The 14,856-nt window shown below is 38.2% G+C and overlaps 1 protein-coding gene across 4 annotated transcripts in view; it reads right to left on the reverse strand.

Moving 5' to 3' along the window:
• Positions 1–14,856, reverse strand: part of LOC131667620 (sorbitol dehydrogenase-like) — a 918,386-nt gene that overhangs the window by 289,083 nt on the left and 614,447 nt on the right. The gene's annotated exons all lie outside the window — the stretch shown is intronic.

Raw genomic sequence — 14,856 nt, forward strand, 5'->3', positions numbered from 1 at the left:
TTCAGCAATAAGGCCATCAAAGCCTTTACCCTTCGAGCAAAGCGCTCTGACCTCAAGCTCAACCTCAAGTTGAGAGACTTTAGAGAACGTGAATGGAGGAAAAGGATGATGAAAAATAGGATTGTGAAGAGATACGTTAATGGTATCTTCAAACTTCTACTAAGTCAAAGCCGATAGACGATTGACTACCCGAGCGTAATGGTTATTGAGGGTGTCAAAAGAAAAGAAGAGCAATGAAGAGGGCAAAATCCTGCTAGCAATACCAATATTTTAAAAGGGTTCGACATTTATGTTTGATCGAGTTGGCTTGGTAGATATTATTACAGATTTACGAATTTTTTACCATATCAAAAGTATTAAGAATGGAGTTGCAGAGAGTACTCTATTTAATTAAAGCACGGAGAGAACCTATTTTTTATTAAAATAATTTAAGAGAATATCACGAGCGCACATTTCGATTCGCAGCTCTTCTGTGACCCAGGGTTTTTTTTTGCCAAAATAATAATTAGGCACAATGGTGCCAGCTTATCAAATGCTACAACAATCACACGAGTGAAAGCGAACTCAGACTGATCAACAAGGTGAGAGGAAGTATTTAGAGTATTAAGTGAGAGATCTATGATGCTGGAAGTAATAAGTGCATTGAGTGTGAAGAGATTAATGTGATGAAGAGATTGAGAAGTAAAGGTTTTAAGAGAATCATGAGGAGAAGAAGATAAGATTGTTAGATAGATAAGGTCATAGTATGGGACAAAGGGAGAATGAGATTGAGAAAAATTAAAGACCTGGGTGGAATAATTCGTAATGAAAAGGTCAAGGGTCGTCTCTCCATTAATTGAGATAGGATGATGAGTAGGTTCAGTAGAAACAACTTGGATCGTAAAAGATTCAAGGATGTCTCGGAAAGCAAGAACACGAGGAAGATCAGAAGAGAGATCAGAATTGAAGTCACCACTAATAACAACATCATTATAAGCGTAAGGAAAGAAGATATGGAGTCAAAGAAAAAGGAAGGAATGGATGCGGATGGACGTTGGTAAACAACAATAAAAAGTAGCTTGGAATTATTTTTCTTTTAAAATTCAGCGATAATAAACTCTGAAGTGATATCGAAGGCTGGATCAGATAACAAAAGTATATTGACTCCAAAGCTAACATGAGCATAAAATCTACCCCCCCCCCCCCCGCCTTTCTTGCCAGTACGATTAAGCCGAAAAAAGTTATAGTTTATTAAAGAAAGATGCGAACCAGAAATAAAAACATGAAGCGTAGTCGCATAAATAGCAATCAGATCATAATGTTTAAGTTGCGCTCCAGCCTCAAGAAGGGAAAATTCTGAAGTGACATTTAGTCCATTAATATTAATATATGCGGTCGAGATAACAAAGACCAATATATCAGGTGAAACCTGATTTGCACACTCAGATTGAGATCACAGGGGAACATTATTTGAGCGCGAAGGAGGCGGGGGTGGAGTCAGCCTTTCAATATGGCGCATAATTAACATTAGTTCTCGAGAGATTAGAGAGTTGGATCTGCAGAACAAACGTAAATTTCTGACCATTGGCCAAGCATATCCGAAGTTAGCACTCACCCTTTTCGCCATTGTAAGGAGGTCGAAAACAAGCTTTGTTTAAATAGGGCGAAGATAAACTTTAGCAGCGTCACCACAACCAAAAATAGACTGCACAAAAACCTCTCTTAATTTTGGCGAAAAGCGAATAATTCTGTCACGAACTGTGGAAGAATCAACTAAGAAAGCAAAAGATCCACGATAGGGTAACTGATAAATAGGTGGTTGTTTCGGAAGCAGGTTAATTAAACAAAGATGGTGATTATTTCGCATACTTGGGAACGAAATTTCCGGGAATGAGCAATGCGAAGTTAAAAGAAGGAATCTTCGACAGACCACAAAATCGAACCTTATTTGCAGATCAGTACTTTGTTACGAGAATGAACGATACCGAGAAAAAAGCATATATCAGCTGCAAAACAGTTGCACAAAACTTCCTGGGAAATGAAAAAAGTGATCAGTATCAGATTCTAGTTAATTAACTGCTGGAGAATTACCAGAAATATGGTCGTTTGATGAATTAGAAATTACATTTCCTGCATTCTCATCTGGACTATTTTCCCGCAAATCTCGGGAACTACAGTGAAGAACGAGGTCAACGATTTTATCAGGATATACAGGAAATGGAACGTAAATACCAAGAAAGATGGAACATAAACATGATGGCAGATTGCTATTGAATGTTAAAGAGGGATACTGAAATTAAAGGAAAGAAGAGAAAAATAAATACACTACACAGATCGTTTGAAGAGACGAGAGTTTGGTACAAACGAAGAAAATGAGGAATTTCTTAAATAAATTTACAGCTATTTTGATATAGAATCACTTCATGCAGAAGCAGAATAATTTTTTGACTATCAAAATTTTTCTTACCGTTAATTCGCAAAGGAAATTCTTTTTCTTTCGAATCGAAATTCCTATATTATGTTCCGGATGAAGGGACAGTTTTTTTCAGACTTAGAGAGCTGCGGGTTTCGAAAGTTATTAAATCTTGTTCTGCCTCTGAGAGTACGTACAATTTTACTTTTTTAATTCAGCATTTGATACTCTGATACCATTACCGCAGTTTTTCGTCTAAACAGGGAACTTTCCAGATTAAGGGTGGTTTTCTACAGACTTAGGGGGTCGCGAATTTCGAAAACCTATAAAAAATACTCTTCACCTAAGTGTACGTGCAACTTTATTCTCTAAGCTTGGCACCGGATACTCCGATTCCGCCAGTCCCTGTAATGTTCTGCCGTTACAAGAATTTTTCCATATTAGAGGTGGTTGTATGCAAACTTATGGCGTTGCATCGCTCTGACATCCTAAAATTGAACTAATAACTAATAATTCCTAATAATAACTAATAATTTGAACTAATAATTCCCAATAACTTCATCAAAATACAGAACTGTAGTTCTAAATATTACACCGGTGTTCAGCTTATCTATGAAAATGTATTATAAACGGAAAAATCCAAGTTTAAAAGAGGTTTTCCGAATTTTAGAGGTAGTTTATCCTGATTACGCGTAACAGAAGGATCTAAGGCCAATTTCCACGGTGGAGTCGGATTTAGTGTAGCAAAAAACATATGGGTACACAGGTGCCATTTTTAGTACAGCCTATTTTTTTGTGTGCCTCTAAAAGGAAAATTATAGCAATAGAGAGAGAGAAAGAGAGAGAGAGAGAGATGTTATGTTTTAGGTAACAGTAAACTTAAAAGATAAAACAAAGAGTATAAGAAAGGTCAATGAATGATTCCTGTGCTATTGCCAAAACCATACCTAATTGAAAACTTTCCGTTAGGCTTTCATTTGATTTATTTTAGAATAAATTTAAACATATACATTTCGGACCTTTTTCAATGTATTGATTTCCTAGTACGAAGGAACGGTTTTATACAGACACAGCACAGTAATCCTGCTGGTGCATAGATGTTTCTACCGATAGCGACAATTTGATGACGACGTATCTGTACCCTTATTTAGTGCTCTTTATTTTTTAATCGTAGTTCAATTGCTTTGCTGCATTCCATTTTTATCTTCATCACATCTCGTTAATTCTCGTACTTTGCAATTATGTGATTTACGCGCATTGAAAAGTTATATTATGTAATCAAATTAATTTTCAACTTTAGTGATAAGTTTGAAATGTTGGTTTAGTCTAATTTTAGTTCTAAAACTGTATATTTTAAGAATTATTTGAAATGCCAACACAATGAGTTAGCTCACACTAATTATAAATATGTTTCATTTTTCAAAATTCGAAATAAATGTCGAAGTGGTTGTGCTCTCATTTCGTATCCTTTGACGATTATGACGGCATAAAATCCAATATTGGAATGGCTTTTTTGCGTTTCACTTGAATTTCCACTGCAGCACGTTTCTCTTATTTTGTACGTTGTAAGCTTAGAGATGGAAATCTGTGTCTTCTTAAATTAAGTTCGCAAACTCAATGATGAAAATATAACTGTCATTATTTAAATTCATATACCCTTGGTCATGCTGCTATCGAAAAATGTTGTACTTGCGGCAATGACCTGGAGTTGACAATTTCTAAGTATTTCTATCGAGATTATCAATATTCGCGTGGGAATACTTTAATATTATGCTTAAACGTTCCGCTTTTTAATTTCAGTTTCAATTTTGTAACTTGCTTGTAGCTTGCTTTCAAAATAAGTCATATGTCAAATTCTCATTTTATCTCGAAAAATGTTTGAACGAGTTCGAATGTTATATTATAATACGTTACAAATTTATACTTGCGATACTGTTACATTCAATAACAATAAGATATATAACAATTATTTTCAATAGATACCTTCAACTTCGTTACTTTCCTTCTCAATGTAAAATAGCAGATATTATTTTAATACCTACACCGGACAAATAAATACCTTATGGTCTCATCCAAAGTAAAAATGAACCGGCTTATGGTAGAAAAATCGGAGTAGTCAATTGAAAATCAAATACTGCTACACAAAGCTGCACACAAACCAGTTTAGATTTTTGGCATTGAACTATGAGGTGCTACTTAAAAGTCGAATATTTAAATCTTGCATATATACGAGGTCTATCTCAAAAGTATCCGATCTACCTCGATTTCTCAGTGCTTAATTTAATCTTCGTCATTCGATGAGTAGCGTCCTTCAAAATAGTCTCCATTTGATTGAATAAGATGCTTATATCGATGTTTCCACTTATTGAAGAACTCTTTAAAGTCAGAGTTTGAAATTATCTCTAGTGCATTCGTCGTATTAGTTTTAACAGTCTTTTTATAGGTGAATCAATGTTCCTTAAACGGCATTTTCAATCAGAGAAATAACCAAAAGTTGCAGAGAGCTCTATCGGGACTGTATTAAGGCTGGCAGAACAGCACAATACTCTGTTCCAATAAATATTGCTACACAAGGTTTGATGCATGAGCTGGAGCATTGTCATGATAAAGAAGCCAGTCACCGGTTTCCCAAACTTGTGGTCGTTTTCTCCTGATTGCATCACGCAATCTTTTCAAAACTTCAACATAGTAATTTGGCCTATACAGGGTGATTCAGAAGGATTATAGTTCCCGAAAATAGGCTGTAGAACAAAATTTTCTAAATCGATTGCCGTTTTCAAAAAATTTTTATCATCAATACTTTCCGAGAAAATTAATTTCAAAATTTAATAATTTCGACCAATCAGAGCGTCGTTTTGGTTGACTGCCAAATTTCTCCTCTTTTGCTGTTTTCCCCTCCACTTGGCCGTAGCAACCGAAGCGGTGATTGAGACGACGTGGTAACTAACATTGCAAAATATCATTGGTTGCTTAGCAGCGCATCGAAGAAAGAATCGCCTTGCAAAGATGTCATTTTCTTAGAATAAACCGTCTAATAATGTCTTATAATTTATTTTTTTATAACTTTATAACAAACATATACATTTAAAGTAATTTTACGTAATTTTATAATAATTTTACGTAATAAGCGTACGAAAGTACGCGACTTCGATGTCGATCTTGGCAATATTTTGCCTCTTTAATTCGAATGAAACCTTTTTCATTCAAAAGGTCATGATAAGATATGTTCACGAATCTTTTTCTGACGCTCGGAAAAGCCTCTGACATTAACCGGAGAAGAGAGGGAGGAAGCCGTGCGGCCGCACACTCGTGAGTATCCACCTTCAATTGCGTTTTTGGCAATGTTTTGCCACTGTTATTCGAATGAAATCTATTTCATTCGAATGATCATAGAGGAGAGAGGCTGTAAAATTTTCCCAGCGCTCGGAAAAGCCTCTGATATTAACCGGAGAGGAGAGGAAGAAAGCCGCGTAGCCGCGTCCTCGTGAGTATCCACCTTCGATGGTGTTTTTGGCAATGTTTTGCCACTGTTATTCGAATGAAATCTATTTCATTTGAATGATCATAGAGGAGAGAGGCTGTAAAATTTTGCCGGCGCTCGGAAAAGCCTCTGATATTAACCGGAGAGGAGAGGAAGAAAGCCGCGTAGCCGCGTCCTCGTGAGTATCCACCTTCGATGGCGTTTTTGGCAATGTTTTGCCACTGTTATTCGAATGAAATCTATTTCATTTGAATGATCATAGAGGAGAGAGGCTGTAAAATTTTGCCGGCGCTCAGAAATGCCTCTAACATTAACCAGATAGAAGAGAGGGAAAGTTTTATCATTCATTTTTGTTAATAACTTTATAACAATCATATAAATTAACAGTAATTTTTCTAATCAAATCAAAAGTGATTCTTTTAGTTATTACTAGAAATACAAATAAAGAGCATTTAAGTAAAAATTTAATATTGAGACTTTTTATTTTCAATTATTGCTTATTGAGTGAGATTAATTGTATCTCGCTCACCATTCGGTATTACTGACGGTGACATTACTATTCGTGAAACTTTTGCCGACATTCCGAAAAGCCTCTTACATTAGCTGCAGAGGAGAGGGGAAATACGCGCGGACAAGCGTACGAAAGTACGCGACTTCGATGTCGATTTTGGAAATTTTTTGCCATTTCTATCGGAATAAAACTTTTTTTCTTTATCATTCGCTGTTGTTATAAAAAATATTTTGAATCAATTATTCAACAATTTCTTATTTTTAAAAATTCAAAGTACAAAAAAAACATAAACTTCATAAATTAAAATCTTGAATTTGACGGAAACTTTTGTATTTAAAATTAAATATCAGAACATGTTTATTGAAAAATTTGATGCGTTTTTGTTGTCAAAGTTTTTTTTTTACAAACATGTGGTGGCGCTATCCTTTACAATAAGTTTCATCACAGTGTGCAACCAATTTTGTTTAAGTTGCGTTCGGTGCGAATAAAAGTGGCAATTTCTAAGCTACATTCCGGCATTAATTATGGGTGATCACGGGGGTCGTGGCGGTAGAAGTGGAGGTCGAGCTGGAGGTCGTGCGGGTGGCCGAGGAAGGCCTATCGGTCGTGGTGCACCGTATACGGGAGCCGAGTATACGGAGATGATTATTTTTTACGGCGAGGCCGGGCACAATGCTAACGAAGCCGCGCGTTTGTACGCGGCTGCGTTGGACCGCAGGAACCCGCCTGATTTAAGGTGTCCGGATGCAAATGTCATTTTGGGAGCGGTACATCGTGGTCGAGAGAACGGCAACCTCATTCCCCTTGCTCATCGAGGTGCTGGACAAGGAGTAATCGGTGCTCCACGTGTTGTACGCAACGTGGAAAATGAAGAAAATGTATTAGAGTGTTTAGAAGAGGATCCGACTAGGAGCATTAGAAACGTGGCAGGCATGCTGAATCTAACCTACTCCACGGTAAGTAACATATATTATGTTCAGGTGAGGTGGGTGAGAATAATCGAATCATGATTCAATTTTTATAACACTCTAGATTTATTTAATTTCACAAATACAAGGAACCGTTCGACGATGAATATTACAAAAAACAAGCAATTTAAAACTACGAGAATATTATAGATATAAAAACAAAAAGAACGCTTATGCAACAAAATACGCAAACTTTGAATTACTCAAAAATCGTGGAATCGAGAAAAGATCCATAAAACGTCTGGAAGGTGTTCGGCCATCCCTCGCTAAATTTACGCGAAGTCGCCTCTAAAATCGCTAAAGCCCGTTCGTTGTTTTTGTCTCTCGATTCGGTTTTAACTACTCCGAAATTTTCCATTTTTAAATAATCATGAACTAATTTTTCTAATTCCGCGAGCTTTTGTTGTTCCGTCATCTCCTCCTCGGTAGCGATAAAACATTTCGCGAGTATTTGCGAATCTCTGTTCGAATTCTGCCTGTTTTCGATGTATCCGTGTACCGACCAGCCCAATCGCGTGTGTGAAACAACGAGCCCGTTATCCCCAATCCGCCGCGATTCGTCACACATAATCAACGGCCAATTGTCCTGTCCTATCAAGATGCTCAACTTAGCGTCTTTGTACGGGTATATCGGGATATCGTGTTCCTTTTTAACGTCCTGTACGTTAAAAAGGAGCTTAGCCGTTGCTCCACAATCCAACAATGCGCACGTCATCGCTTTCCTTTTTGGCCCGTCGCAGTCTCTTCGCGAGTGCTTGTCGCCCAAACACTTGAAGCAGAGTCGCCACTGCTTGACCAAAAACCACCTGCGCCTAGTACTTTCGTTTTTAAACTCGCGGCAGTTTCTCAATTCATGGTTCCCGCGGCGACAATGCAGACATCTGTTCCCCGTAGGTGGTCTTTCTTCATCGTCCCCTTATCCCTCCGCTGCAGCCCATATCACGGCAGCTCTTGGCCTCCTCGCTGTACCGTCGCTGCCCCTTGATGACGCGATCTGGATGTCGAATATCCCAGCACGCACTGCCATATTCGACTACCTGCTCATAAATTTCGCGAGCTTTTCCAGAGACGATGCGTCGGACAGCAAGTCGCTCGCATTTTCGACGTATCGATAGTATGTCGATTTCAATTCGTCCGGGATCTTACTAGCTACGCTTAATAGCAAATCCATGCTATGCAAATATTCGTTCAGTTTCAGCAACTTCAGCCCGTCAATACTGCATTCCAGCTGAGTCGCGAACGAAACCAATTTGCCTTTGCCAGATTTCAGACACGGCAGCGCATACAGGTCACGAACGAAATCCTGAGCTATCATAAACCTATTCCCGAAGTGATTTTTTAACTCGGTTATGACATCTTTCGGATCCTCGGTTGTTGCCAAAAGTGTCTTCACGAGGTCGTAGCCTTGTCCTTTCAACGCTCTTTCTAAGCGCCCGATGTTACGACGATCGCTAAAATTACTCGCGGACTCGACGTACGTCCTATGAAAATAAATCCATTGTAGAGGCTTTCCGGAAAACTCCGGTAATCGCTTGTCATAATCTAATTGATCGCTCGCCAGAACATTATTTGCTGCGCTCTCGCGGATTACATTGGCTGTACTGATTAAACTACCGGTTAACAATGATACCGCTCTTCCGAGTAAATTTACGCCTTGAAAATCGCTAACGCTTGCGCTACCGTGATCGTGAAGTTAACGATTCGCCTCGCTGGTGACCACGTAACTCGTTGATGCTGCTGTTGAAGACGCTGTACTAGTGACGTTGACCTCCGGCTCGAGCGAAGGACTCAGTTGCGGTCGTTGCCGTTCATCAGATAGAGTCGATTCTGTCGGTGACACTACAGGTGGCTCGGTTGTTTTTCCGTTGACGGCGGGTGGGCCTTGGTGCTCTTTGTGCACCACCGCGCCCTGATCTCGTGCGGGTGACTTCCCTTGGTGGAACTGCTACAGGAGTTGCAGGTGCCGCAGGTGCAGCTGCTGGCACAGCTGCGACAACCTCTCGCTGGACTTGCTTCGCAGATGGCCCCTGCTTGTTGGCCGGCGTGCATCATTTTCTCATCACCATCGTAGAGACACAGATGAACTTCACAAATACCAGAAACCGCACAACAAACCACTATAGCATCAATCTCGACTTCGCACAATTTAAACGATGTTCCTCACCCGGGGAGCTAATTTGTTAGGGGTGAGCAATTGTGCGGGAGAGATTGAATAAAGGAGTACACTGAGTTTAATATTTCTTTTTTTTTTAATAAACTAAGTTACAATTAAATTAGAACTAAATATTCGGCGTAAAAAACCTCACCGTGTGAGGAAAAAGCCGCTATTTTACAAATTAAAGATCTCGACTAGGATCGAGTTAACGCGCACGAATCCAAAGAGAGGCACAACTCGCCTCGTTAGAATCTGGACGTAAAGTGACTCGCATCTCAGTTTCACGTCGCATGTTGCCGAATTTTCTCGCCAGCCTCGCCGTCAACGCTGCTCCGCCGCGTGCACATGTTTACTTTTGGGCCTTGCAGGTGCGCTTTGGCACGCTGGCACGCTTATCGCGTTCCCGCTCTCTCGCCCTCCGACTCTCTCGCTCGCTCTCACTCGCCAGCCTGCTGGTCCTAGGAGCAATCTCAACATTGCCTTATCTGTAAAATTCATCAAGTAAGATGAGGTGACCCATACAACCAAGAGTAAAACTTCAAATGGGGTCTGCAGCCTTCGGGGAGCAAGCTCCGTGAATCTAAAAATTCAGGCTTCACGGACACGTAACGCATCCCGCGCTCGTGCACGTCCATGGGTCGAGTTTCAGCTCCGAGAGCAGTACCACTGGCTCGATCGCAGGTTCGCAACAAGCCGCCCCGGTGTACATCCTTGCGACATTCGTTCTCGTTTGTCCTTTCACACTCAACATCGACGATCGCACTCGTACGTCCATTCCTATCAAGCAAACGATTACAATAAATTGTCGTAAGCCGCTCGATTCTGAGTTCGCACAGACTTATCCTCTAACCGCAAGCTAAACTAACTATCATAATTAAAGTAACTTATCAATTACTCAGTGGTGGATTCATTTTCCTACTTGTCGCGCCGCGTGATAATACCCAGACTCGAGAGCAGCAGTTAATTTTTTATGGCGCGTCTTCGGATTTCGGCCGAAGGTTCGAAGTCGAGCAGTGTGTGCGGTGACTATGATTCACACTTCTCGTGAACGTGCATGTCTCATCTCACGCGACCCATTTCGTCCATTCTTTGATTTTTAATGCCTTCCTCGACGTTTTTTACAAGTATTATTAATTTCCTAAATTTTCTTCGGTGGCTTTAAAGCAATTTCTCTTTTGAGGAAACAGGCGACAACGAACACAACCCTTGCGCTTTCTCTTTAAAAAAAGCAGGTGAAAGCTAATACAATCCTTACACTTTCTCTTTAAAAAAAAAAACAGGCGAAAGTGAACACAACCCTTACACGTGTGCCTAACCCTCTCGGGCGCGTTAATTTCCCTATTTCCCAATGTGCTACGCTTTCATTTTCAAAGGTCCGTCCTGCACACCACGTGTACAACTCAAAAACTCTTTCTCGTCTGCATAATCCCTTGCTCGATATTTGGAACATCCGGAACAAATTATGATTGTGAAGTTCGTAACATTCATTTTCACGTAAAACATTATTTTTAAATTAATTTTTACTATTTTAGTCGACTCGTGTGACCTTAGTAGTGATATAAAACTACATATTAATCAATAATAACCCTTAATAACAGCCCTGAAATAACTAACCCTAAGAGTCTAGTTCGCTCTATGACGATATCAGAGTACACGACTGCGATGGCATTTTTGGCAATGTTTTGCCACTTTTGTTGCAATGAAATCTTTTTCGTTCCAAAGATCATAGTGGAAACAGGCTGTAAAACTTTTGCTGGTGCTCAGAAAAGCCTCGGTCCCTTGCAACATAGAAGGGAAAGCGCACAGCCGAGAATACGAAATTACGCGAATTCGATGGCGTTTTTGGCAGAGGTGTGACACTTTTATTGGAATGGCACCTTCTTCATTCGGACATAAAGTATACGTGAAACTTTTGCCGATGCTCGGAAAAGCCTCTGATATTAACCAGAGTGGGAGAAAACGTATTCATCTTCAATTTACTCAGTGAATAATTGTAGTGGTATGGTTGTTATGCGATGCCGAATATTCCGAATGCTTAAGACTTTATATCTATGTTCTATATGGCAGATTTCAAATCGTCAATGATGACCGACAGATGCATAGACTTCTCAATATCACTTTAAATCCTTTCTATTCTTTACGCTGTTATGTTTTTTTTCTTTTAATCCATTTATTATTGGTAGATATATTTCAGATGCTGTTGGTTGCATATTTATTTTGTTTTGTCCCAATATTTTGAAAAGATAGTTTTCTTTGGCTATTCTGTTTAGTAGTTTTTCCAAGGTCCAACGAGAAACTTAGAAATAAAACAATTAAGAGAAAGTGACCGGCTGCTCAAATAATTTTATTGTGTAGAGCCTTTGTGTATTACATTTACAGCATCATCGTTAAATGGTTTCATTTGTAATACATTAGTAATAGCAGTAAATGTAAATCCACAAAACATGTTTTATTTGCCGTTAGATTAATCTAATTTATATTCGATAATTTATATCTAATCACTATTCTATATTTTTAAATTAGGTACAACGGATCATTAAGGACAACTTCCTCCATGCGTATCACTTTCGCAAAGTTCAACAACTGAACGAAGCAGATTACCATGTGCGGGTTGAATTTTGCCAAAGGTTATTACATAGAATCGAAAACGATGAACATTTTTTAGAAAACATTTTATTTACCGATGAATCGACGTTTGGGAGAGACGGAACGTTCAACATGCATAATAACCATTATTATGCTGTAGAAAATCCCAGATTAGCTATTGTAAATAGACACCAGATTCGATTTTCCTTGAATTATTGGTGTGGAATCGTGAAGTTGTAAGTATATACAAATATATTTCTACACAAATATATATATTTTTTATTTATTTACAAAATTTATTTACAATCTGTCAACCTTAAATAAAAAGGACAATCAGTAAATTATTTTACGATATAGACAATTTTACATGTTATCAGCAGAGTACTCCAGTAAGTATTCTATCTTGATCTTGTAATGCGAAGGTACTGCTTTTTATCTTGAGTTATATTGCGTCTTTTTTATTTTACGTTTGTTAAGTCCTGTATTGGTAATCGATTACGAAAGAAGTTTGCTAATACGTTTGTTTGAATGGTTTCCTAGTTTTGTGTAGTATTTTGCGAATAAAGTTTGAATTTCTTCTTTCTCTGTTGCGATCTGTACATCATTTGGAATAATTTCGCTTGGAACGAACCACGGCGCGTGTGTTATGCTGTGTAGGACTTTCGATTGGAATCTTTCTAGGATTTTAATGTTCGAGTTTGAAGCGGCTCCCCGTAGTTGAATGGCGTAGGTCCAGACTGGCTTAAATACTGCTTTATATAGCAGAAGTTTATTTTCAATTGTTAGCTCCGATTTTTCCTCAATAAGCTAGTACATTTTCCTCCATTTCAATCCTAGTTGTTTCCTCTTTGTGAATATATGTTCTTTCCATGTCAACCTTCTATCCAGATGTATACCTAAGGATTTGACATGGTCTTTCTGCGTATGTATTTGTCATTCAACGAAATATGTGGACATGTATTTTTACGGAGAGTAAATGTGGTGTGAATTGATTTACTCTCGTTTACTATTATTCTCCACACATTTACCCAGTTTTGGAGATAGTTATTAACGTAATTTTATAGCGTTTCCCATGCTATTGTTGTTTCTTGATGTGTTGTTAATATTGCTGTATCGTCTGCATATGTTACTGTCAGAATATTTGGAGACTTTGGTAGGTCCGATGTGTATAGCAGGTATAGCGTTGATCCTAAAACACTGCCCTGTTGTACACCTGCTTTTATTATTTGCCATGTTGATACTTTTTTATTGATTTTTACTTGAAATGTTCTGTCTTGCAGGTAAGATTGTAGTAAATCACTGTAACATTTGGGAAAAAATCCCCCTATGTTGAGAAATTGCCTGTATAATACAGTTTATTTTCTATGGATTTCCTCGCTGTTGATACTATTTTTTTTATTTGTTCGATCGTGGAATGATGACTTCTGAATCCGAATTGGTGGTCCGGGATAAGTTTTCTATCTATTACGATTTGATTTATTCTTGCTGGTATGTTTTTTTCATAGACTTTTCAGAGTACAGGCAGTAGACTAATTGATCTGTATGAGGTCACAAGTTCATTTTCTTTACCAGGTCTAGGTATTAAAATAATCTCTGCTACTTTCCATTGAGAAGGTAAATAGTAATGAGGGAAGCATGCATTAAATATTATTGTTATATATCGAATTGCTATCGTGGGAAGCTTTTTAATCATTTTTCCTGTAACGATATCATAACCGAGGGCTTTTTTATTATTTATGTTATTAATGATTTTGAGTACTTCCTTTAGTTTAACTGGTTTCTATGGAGTGTTATCCTGTGCATTATAATCTTCTAGTAAGATTTCTTTTTCTTGTTCAGTGATTATACGTTGATGTGGTTTGAACACTTCGCTTAGATGATTTGCAAAAGTTGCCATTTTTTTCTCATCCGATCTGGCCCATTTTCCACAGTTTTTACGTATGGGTGGAAGGAATGAGGTTGGTCTATTTAATCTTTTTGTCGCTTTCCATAGTGAGTAATCCGTTACTTCGATTGGACAAAGTGTTTCTTCTGTATTTCTGCATTTTTCTGTACGAACAATACTTTCTTCAGTTCTTTAACTGCTCTATTCTAGATTCGTTTTATCTTGGCTCAATCTTGTAATCTAATACCTTTTTCTCAGTAATCATTTTTCTTTGATTTTTTGTTCTACTACTACTATAAAGATGATTTGTTAATATTCTGTCTTCATTACAGCATAGGAGCATTGGTTAATAGCTACAGTTAGGAGTGAGTTTAATGTTTGTATACTGTTTGCTATGACAGTAGTTGATTTGAGAGGTACATTACATTTATACGTTCCTCTAGGAAGCTTGTATATTTTTTCCAGTCTGTTATTGTGAAGTTGTTTACAGTTTTGTGCACAGTAGAGTTTAGAGTGACTATAATCGGTGAATGATCTAATGTAAGGTCAAAGCATGAGGAAGCTTACATATGTGTTTTATTCATTCCTTCAACTATTGCGAAGTCAATCAAATCTGGCCAATTAGAGATGCCAGGGTTCTAGTGCCGAATTTCCCTCCAAACGTTTATCTGCGCGTCAATTGCTGGACGACCATATCCTTTTTTTTTTTTTTGCATCGCGCGCGCACCGTTGGAAATGCCGCACGTGTTCATATTCTGGGTTTTCCCCATCCGCAAAAAAAAAACATTAAGCGACAAAGGACCGCATCTCCAAATAAACTTTAACTTTTACAACAACCAAAAAAAATGTTATAAATTATTACTCTCTACTTTAGTGCT

This window comes from Phymastichus coffea, unplaced genomic scaffold (assembly GCF_024137745.1).
Source record: "Phymastichus coffea isolate CEN01 unplaced genomic scaffold, Cenicafe_Pcof_1.1 PCOF00005, whole genome shotgun sequence".
Lineage (NCBI taxonomy): Eukaryota > Metazoa > Arthropoda > Insecta > Hymenoptera > Eulophidae > Phymastichus > Phymastichus coffea.